Source organism: Carcharhinus amblyrhynchos, chromosome 5 (genome assembly GCF_965287045.1).
Source record: "Carcharhinus amblyrhynchos chromosome 5, sCarAmb.v2.hapA, whole genome shotgun sequence".
NCBI lineage: Eukaryota > Metazoa > Chordata > Chondrichthyes > Carcharhiniformes > Carcharhinidae > Carcharhinus > Carcharhinus amblyrhynchos.
The window spans coordinates 46,991,075-46,999,617 of record NC_137328.1 but is presented as its reverse complement, the minus strand read 5'-3'; the positions used below and the strand labels follow the sequence as shown (position 1 = coordinate 46,999,617).

Sequence of the window (8,543 nt, the reverse complement as noted above, 5' to 3'; positions counted from 1 at the left end):
TAGATTTCAAGTAGACATACACAGGCTGGCAGGATAAGTGGACAAGTGCCACATGACAATACAATGTACCCACTCTGCATACATCTGGAGCATACTCTCTGGGCTCACACAAACACTCTCACCCAAATGTTCATTAAGAGCAGCCAGACATGTGCTTGCACTCACCTTGAATGCCATTTTGGCACCAAAATGGCACCTACAGTACAAAAAATGTGTTTTGCCACCTTTGTTCCCAAAAATGATTTTCTTTCATTTGTAGCAGTGTATCAATATTATTAATTTTGGTTAAATAGTTTTAATTAGAACCTCTGCTACAAACATGATGCGAGTTGTTGGAGGTGCCAGAATTTAAAACAGTTAAAGTAGTCTTTGTAGAGTAGTGCAAAATATGGATCGTAAGAGGGGCTTGCAAGATAGATTCAATCTGATCCCTTTTGTCCCCTTATTCACTTTCACTCAAAACAAGAAACCATCCAAAAACTCAGGTTTCATAAAAATGCAACCAAACTGTTGTGATACAAATGCTCACTCCCACAAAATAACAGATTCAGATATTGGTGTAAAAACTATAACATCATAAAATATATTTTCCCCGGGACAAAATTCTAAATGTCCAGGTCATCACATTGCAGTTAAATGCGGATTGGATTAGCACAGAAAGCTTCTCAATTAATATGTGATTTGCTCAAGATTAAATGCTTGCCCTCAAACTCTGTTAACCAACCACTTCACAAAAAACTTCCATCACATTTGTGAACATATCCAGCAGTTTGAATTTCCAATGATCCCCCATCTGGGTTGCAAAAGGAAAAGAGTACTCTTGTGGGTGGCACTGAAATTATTCACATACCCCTCACTGCCTGGGTAATTGAATAGAACAACAGGATTTATTGGACCTCAGTGTAGTGATGGTTAGTCTTCAGCTAATCTTTCACAGATGAAGTAAATACTCAGGAAGAGATCTTTATGTGCGTAAGAGTTTTCTTATTTGAATGTTAGTGGAAGCAGCCTTCAATTCTAGTTCAGATATTTGGTTTCCAGCTGGCTCATCCCTTGATTAGTAAGTTTTTATGAACTATTGCTGACAGAACCTCAAACAGGGCTTCAATTTAGTGGCTTGAATCTTAGAAACTCAACTTGTTGATTACCATTTATTTTGGTTAATGGACTCCAAACATAAATTTATTCATATTCTAACAGCATTTTATTATAACAGCTTTTAAATTGAGCAATATCATGTTACAGCACTAGACCTGAAAATAGTCGTTTGGATTGAAAAAAAGCTTCTTTTGCCTGACCAAGTGTGCTTCCATGCTGAGTGCTGACCCTGCCATGCTGTCCAGGTTCAACTTCATTGTTAAGCTCCGGACATCAGAAACACCTAATTGGAAGCTCACTCACTGGGGGTACAGGAAATCTTGTGCTGTGGCAAGATTTAAAGTCTTGCAATTCTTTAGAGGGGCAGTCATCCACTTGCGTCAATTTAACTGTAAGGTATTTAGAGAGCATAACATTGTTAGAAAGTATTTCAGACCAGGGAGCAAATCAGATGTTTTGTTGGGTCTATAGAAAGACCCACTCACAGACATAATACACAAGAGGGCGAGTGACTTTTGGTACTCAAGAACGTCAGACCCAGCGCTTCCAACTCCACTACTCCATGCTTGTGGAAATATTGCAGGAAAAAGTTTAATGACTTTATCAGATAAAGTGAGTAAAGATAAACCACCTAGACCTCCCAACAATTCATAGAACCCTACAGTGCAGAAAGAGGCCCTTTGGCCCATCAAGTCTGCACTGAACACAATCCCACCCAGGCCCTACCCCCAAATCCCTACACATTTTACCCACTAACCTACACATCCCTGGACACTAAGGGGCAATTTCTTAGCATTGCCAATCAACCTAACCCGCACAACTTCGGACTGTGGGAGGAAACCAGAGTACCCAGAGGAAACCCATACAGACACGAGGAGAATATGCAAACTCCACACAGACAGTGACCTGAGCCAGGAATTGAACCCAGGACCCTAGAGCTGTGAAGCAGCAGTGCTAACCACTGTGCTACCATGCTGCCTACTGTGCTACATGGTACAAAACATGTTTACCATTTATTATCACATATTTGGGATACATATATGGCCGGCACAGTGGTACAGTGGTTATCACTGCTGCCCCCCCAGTGCCAGAGACCCGGGTTCCATTCCCGGTTTGGGATCATTGTCTGTGCGGCATCTGTACATTCTCCCCATGTCTGCATGGGCTTCCTCCAGGTTCTACGGTTTCCTCCCACAGTCTGAAAGAAATGCTGGTTAGGTGCATTGGCTACACTAAATTCTCCCTCAGTATACCGGAACAGGCACTGGAATGTGACGACTAGGGAATTTTCACAGTAACTTCATTGCAGTGTTAACGTAAGCCTTCTTGTGACACTAATAAATAAACTTAAACATATTTATATTATCTTTAAGTACTTTAATTACTTACTTTAATATCTATGGGGCAGCTGGCTGTCCCTCAGATCTCCAACCTTCCTTCACTCATATTCTGACTGCAGCGAGTGTACAAGAAGTACAAGATTACACCATTGTGAACTGATTATTGAAGATCGGTTGCAGGTCTGCTTGTATCATGTGGAATGACTCTGTGATAGTTTCCCTGGTGATTCAATGCCTCTGCACACAGGCTATGAAAGCATGTGGAAGTATGGGTGCCTCCAACTGTTTACTTGGCAACCAGAATGCCAGTGAATGTGTGTCATGTGCCTCAGGTGCAAATTGACCAGGCTAGCTGTTGGTTCTTCTCTTCTTCTTCCAATAATTAGAAACAAATAGCTGAATTCTCAGTGGGAAAACTGTTCTGTTACAATGGACCTTCTGGGCAGCGTGGTAAGCTATTTGCCTTCCATGATCTAGGTCCTTAGGTGACACTTAAAAAGGGAACTAGAATAGATAATAAAAAAGGACATGTAGACACCCAGTAAAAGTACTGTGTTGGAAAATATTCTTGGAATTGTTTGCACTTTGCATTTATTAGCTTAAAATAGACTATTAATAGGTTCATATTCATGGAGGATACAGCAATGTAGGAATGGGTGCACTCATTTGATGCTGACTCATTCACTCAGAAAATGACTACTGGCACAGTCATGTTAGTGCAAAAGAAGGTTGATGTATTGCCTTGTGATGAGATGGATGGTTGTTTGAGCAATGTTTCTTCAATTGCAAGTGGGAGAGGAGGAAACCAGTTAAAAGAATTCTGTTAAAAGTAGACTGTTCCTGAGGTTTGTTATAGCAGTTACAGAGAGCAACTCCTACAGTTGAATGTCACAATGTGAAGGGCACAGCAGGCTGCAACTATTCTTGAGACCCAATATGGGGCATATTGCAGTGTCCCTTCTGTGCAGCCCAGATAGTGAAAGTAGGCTTTTAATACCCAAGTGGCCTCCTAGTGACCACAAGTTTGCTTCTTTATAGGCTTCCTCTGCTGCTGTACAGGCCTCAATTAACTGGCATGGAATAAGCCAGGGAAAAGAGGACAGGCTTCATCAACCAAAATCTATCCATTAGTGTGATTCGCTTCCAATGAAGAGATGCTAGAGGACTGAATTATGAAGAACGAAGATATCATGACTTCCTGCGTAAGAGCCTTATTCAAGATGTTGAAGGGGTGGCAGCCCTTGTTGTTGACATCATTGAATAGAAGGATTGAGTAGGTACCACTGATTGTACCTGGACCTGGGGAATCCAGCAACCTTATAAAACTATCTAACCGTATTTGCTGCCTTGCCAAAAGTGGAGTATTGGCTCATTCTCTTTTAAAGGGTGGCAGTCACCTGATAAATTCATGTTCATCCTTCACCGCTGTGAAGGTGTGTCTGAAAAAATCCTGTGCCGTAGAAGTTGAAGCCAATAGTCTCCTTTATAGGCAGTACAGGAACAATGTGGACACCTTGAAGCAGACTCTATTTATGCACACATCCTCAGAATGGCCTTCATAAGACCAAAGTGCCTGTATAATCTTCTTGAGTTCTTTGCTTGAAGACAGGTCCAATCCCACAGGCAGGGCAAGGAGGCATGCCCTGAATCCACACTAGCTGGAACAAGGATCATACCCCCTGCTGCAGGTCATCCATGCAGGCATCTGCCCCAAAGGAGATCAAATTGCTGTGGAAATCTACCCAATTACAGTTTTCCCTGTATGTTGTCGCCTGGAGCTATGGACAATGGCGGTAATGACGCCAATGTGTTTTCTTCATTTGACAGGCCAGGAATCTTTTCCACCCTTACCATCTGCTATTGGTGTATGCTGGAAGGATTTGCAAGTTAATTCTCAATCTATTTGGCCATGTTGTGTACGCATCTTTCTTGGCCATGAAGTCCTGCAGTAAGACTTGAACCCTGAGCTTCTGGCTCAGATGCAGGGATGCTACCTACTGCAGTACAAGATAATCTACAGTGGAGTAATACCTGTTGGGTTCCATCCTCCTTTAATGATGCCTGACTCTCCTTAGCTCCATCCTGTCTCATCTCTCTTCCTCTCCCATCTTTCTTCCTCATCTCTGATCATGGCATAGAGTGCCATTGGGAATACCATGCATGCTCTTGAGAAGCCCTGAATAGAGAAAGGTGTGTGTATGGGGATGGGGGGTGGGGGGGTGGGGGGGATGGTGGGGGGGTGGTTGGAGTGGTTATTGGTATGCTGACGGACTTGACTATATAAAAAGAAGTCAGAAACAAATACAGGCATTTGTCACCAAGAATATGTTTAAAAATCACTTTAATAGCATTTTTCAACTGTAGAAATCAGTGTTAAACTTTGCAGACTCTCTCGGCTCAAAAATTTCTTATTTGCTCCCAGGCCAATGAACCTGAAGGCTGTGGTATCTCACAATTCTCAGATTATCTTACCCTGAATATACAGTATAAACTCAGAATCCCCTCAGCTCTTACACCATTAGGCCTCACTCTGAGATTTGCTGACTCGGCAAATTACAGGAAGGATCAAGAAAATTTGATGGAATTCGGAGGAAGTATTTCAAAGACGTCAAATGTGCTGAAAAAAGTCTTGTGCCTTTTATGCATCATTGACTTAAAGTGGTGAGGAAATTTCCCCCAAGCATCTCAAACATCAAAACAAAACCTCCAAAAGTCTCTCTTTAAATTGATTTCCATTATAAGCACAGTCCCTCAAAGCTCTGAATGGTACATTTGTAAGGTCAGGTGACAGAAAAAAGTGAAATGGGCAGAATAGTGGGACACCATCACATCATCACGGATTAAGTTACATCTGACATGTCTTGGTTTAGTATATAGAATTAGTAAAGACCAGCGGCGTCATATTTTATTCATCCTAAAGTTGTATGCATTTTTGTAGCACAGAACAAAATTAAAATGTCTCAGCTAAGCTTCAGGAGATATCCACAGAAAGAATCCTATGATGAGTGATAAATCACCAGTGTCAAATAACATTCCCTAGAAAGCTTCATGGAACACATTCAAATGAGAAGTTCTCAAATTTCCATATTTGTCTGACAACAAATTATTTCTGGCCAAATGCATTGAGTGGGTTATATATACCAGCTCTTCAGGAAAATATACTTTTTTGGTATTTTGGGATCAGTTATCTTTATTACTATTAATGCATTGTAGATGAGTTTACAATGAACATTGAAGGAATGAATTTCAGGTCATGATTTCTTGCACCAGATCTTTCTTGCAGGTGTCCTGGCCACCATCTTGGTTCAGACAGCTTTCTGTCATTCTGAGCAGTCAACTGTGAGTAACAGGGAACTCATTAAATTTAATTATTGACAACTTTAGCAATGCAGGTAGACAGGATTCCCTTTAGGGCAAAGATTGACTTATTTGCTTCAATTTACTACTAGGCTTGCTGAGGTTTATTCAAGTGAATTCTCCAACAGATTTTGGTGTGTGTTCAACACTGGAGAAGCAGGAAACATTTTGTTTAACTTATGGCATTTAGGACCTAGGACTGCAACCCAGGGAATTTGAAATCTCTGTTATCTTTTCAAAGACTGACTGAACTATGAGTCAAAAATCAACATTTTTATCACTTACTCCTGAAGAAAAACTACTGGTTAAATGATGATTTGCTGTTTATAAATTAAAAGATAATGTAGTAATAAATAATTTGACTGACCAAGAAAAAGATTATGTTTCATTCCACAGGGTCAGCTGTGGAATGTTTCATTTAATAGTGCTCTTGCCTCTGAATCTGGTTCATAGTCTCACTCACGAGACTTAAGGGACAATTTTTTCAGATGGCAGGATTTCCGTACTCGCCACCCAAATAACTGGCATGGAATCATCTCTGCCTATCACAGTTGCCCCATGACCACTTTACCCTCCTCGGGGTATGGCTTCTGCTTCTCCATAAGGTGGAAATACCAACTCAAGAGAGTAGCCAGAAAATGCCCTGACAACCACACTTTCAAAAACATTTTACTTCATTGGCTGTGAAGTGCTTTGGGACATCCACAAGACATGCTGTTAAAAGTAATCTTATTTTCAACAAATCAGAATGTTTAATTACTTTTAATAGCAGTTGATAATGCTGAGGGGGCGGGGGGGGGGGGCGTGTGGGGAGGAGAAGGCGAAACAAAATATCTTTTTATTTACCGGTGCTTCTTACAAACAGTTGAGAGCTCTTAGAAAAAAGTAGAAATTTTTGAAAGTTCTTGAGTTAAGACCAAATGCACATAGCCTTTTCTCCTGATGGTTACAATTGATTTAACCTGCTGCAGTTGAACATTACACTGAGCTGCAAATCACTATTGCTCTGTATTACTATTCAAATCCCAAGAGAGCCTCAGCTGAAGACTTACTTCCCACAGCTTTGTGACCTGGTCTATAAATAGATCAGTAAAGTAAATTATTTGAAAAAGTACTTGTTACTTTTCAGAGTACATTTAGGGGTCAGTAAAAACAAACTTGCTTAACACTTTTCAATTGAAGTATTCATTACACAGGATGTCTCCTGTCTGTAGTACACTACAAAGGGGATGTGAATACATTCCTGATACAAGTCTATCCAAATATATGCAAATTGTTGCCAAGTTATTCTTAAGTAGCAAATAATTGCATAGCAATCTTGTTATGTGCATATCTGATAACATGTAACTGCTTTCTCTCCACCAACTTACTGCATATTTTCAATTTTTTTTGTTTTTATTCCAGTTCAATGCAATCAAGTCCAATTCAGAGTCTCAATAAGTTGAGACATTCCTGCTCCAAGCTGACAAGACAGGGCTCTCACCTCCTGTCTTGGTCTTGACCTACATGATCCAAGCTGATTGGAGTAGGCATAGCTCCTCCCCCAAGGCTTGATCTCATTTGCATCTTAGCCAAAAGATGCTGCTTTTAACATTTGCTTCAAATGAAGCTAAAATGTAACCTAATGACTTCAACCAAGTACAGCATGTCCATATTACACTTGATCTTAGCCAAAAGACCACACGGTGAAATTCTAAAGGGATTAATTTTTGATTTGTTACTACAGGATAAGAGAGACCCACGCCCTGAGCAGATAGACAATCGCTTTATGTAATGGAATCAGGATGGCTGCTCAAAATCCCCGCATTTTCATGGATATTCCTGCAGGCAGCGAGTCCCTGGGTCAGATCGTGATGGAGCTCAGGGCTGATGGCGTCCCAAAAACTGCAGAAAATTTCCGTGCACTTTGCATTGCTGAGAAGGGGTTTGGTTGCAAGGGCTCTTCATTCCACAGAATCATTCCCCAATTCATGTGCCAAGGTGGTCAGTTCACAAGGCATAATGGCACTGGTGGGAAGTCCATCTGTGGTGAAAAGTTTAAGGATGAGAATTTCCAGCTGAAGCACACAGGACCTGATATCCTGTCTATGGCTAATGCTGGGCCAAATACAAATGGATCCCAGTTCTTTCTCTGCACCATGAAAACTAGTTGGTTGGATGGAAACCATATTGTCTTTGGTTCTGCGGTAAAGGGGATGGATGTTATGAAGAAGATGGAAAACCTGGGCAGCCAAACTGGAAAAACATCGAATAGAGCAGCAGGTTTATATAAAAAGAAAGGAACAATGTATTTCAGTTTTGCAATATCACATTCTCAAAAACATTGCAAAATACTTCCTTTTCCAGGTCCAGTAAGGAAAGGATTGGAAGTGGGGAGGCTGGCAAAAAGACATGGGAAGTTGTTGATTGGGGTTTTATCAACAGGGGACTAGCTGGGAGCTTACACCAATTGGGGAATCTGTTAAGTAAAGCCTGGCAGCCTCTCCAGGACCCTCCATTTTCCATATTCCTCAGCCACTAACGGACTCTCCTGTGGTATGGTCACAACCTGCCCTCAGCAAAAACCATCCCCATGCTTGACAGGCCCTGGCACCCAGACTTCACTTACCTCGGTTGTAAGGATGCATATCCATCAATGTGTGCTCTCCCTCCACAGGCAGTTTCAGTAGTGGCCACACTATGTAAAATGCCATCCTACGTTTTGCTACCTGCTAAAGTGGGATCATCTGTCACTCCTCGTTGCAGTGG

The 8,543-nt window shown here is 41.3% G+C and overlaps 1 pseudogene; it reads left to right on the top strand.

Moving 5' to 3' along the window:
- The first annotated feature begins 7,579 nt into the window (after positions 1–7,579).
- On the top strand, positions 7,580–8,227 carry LOC145343532 (peptidyl-prolyl cis-trans isomerase pseudogene; annotated as a pseudogene).
- Positions 8,228–8,543: the final 316 nt, after the last annotated feature.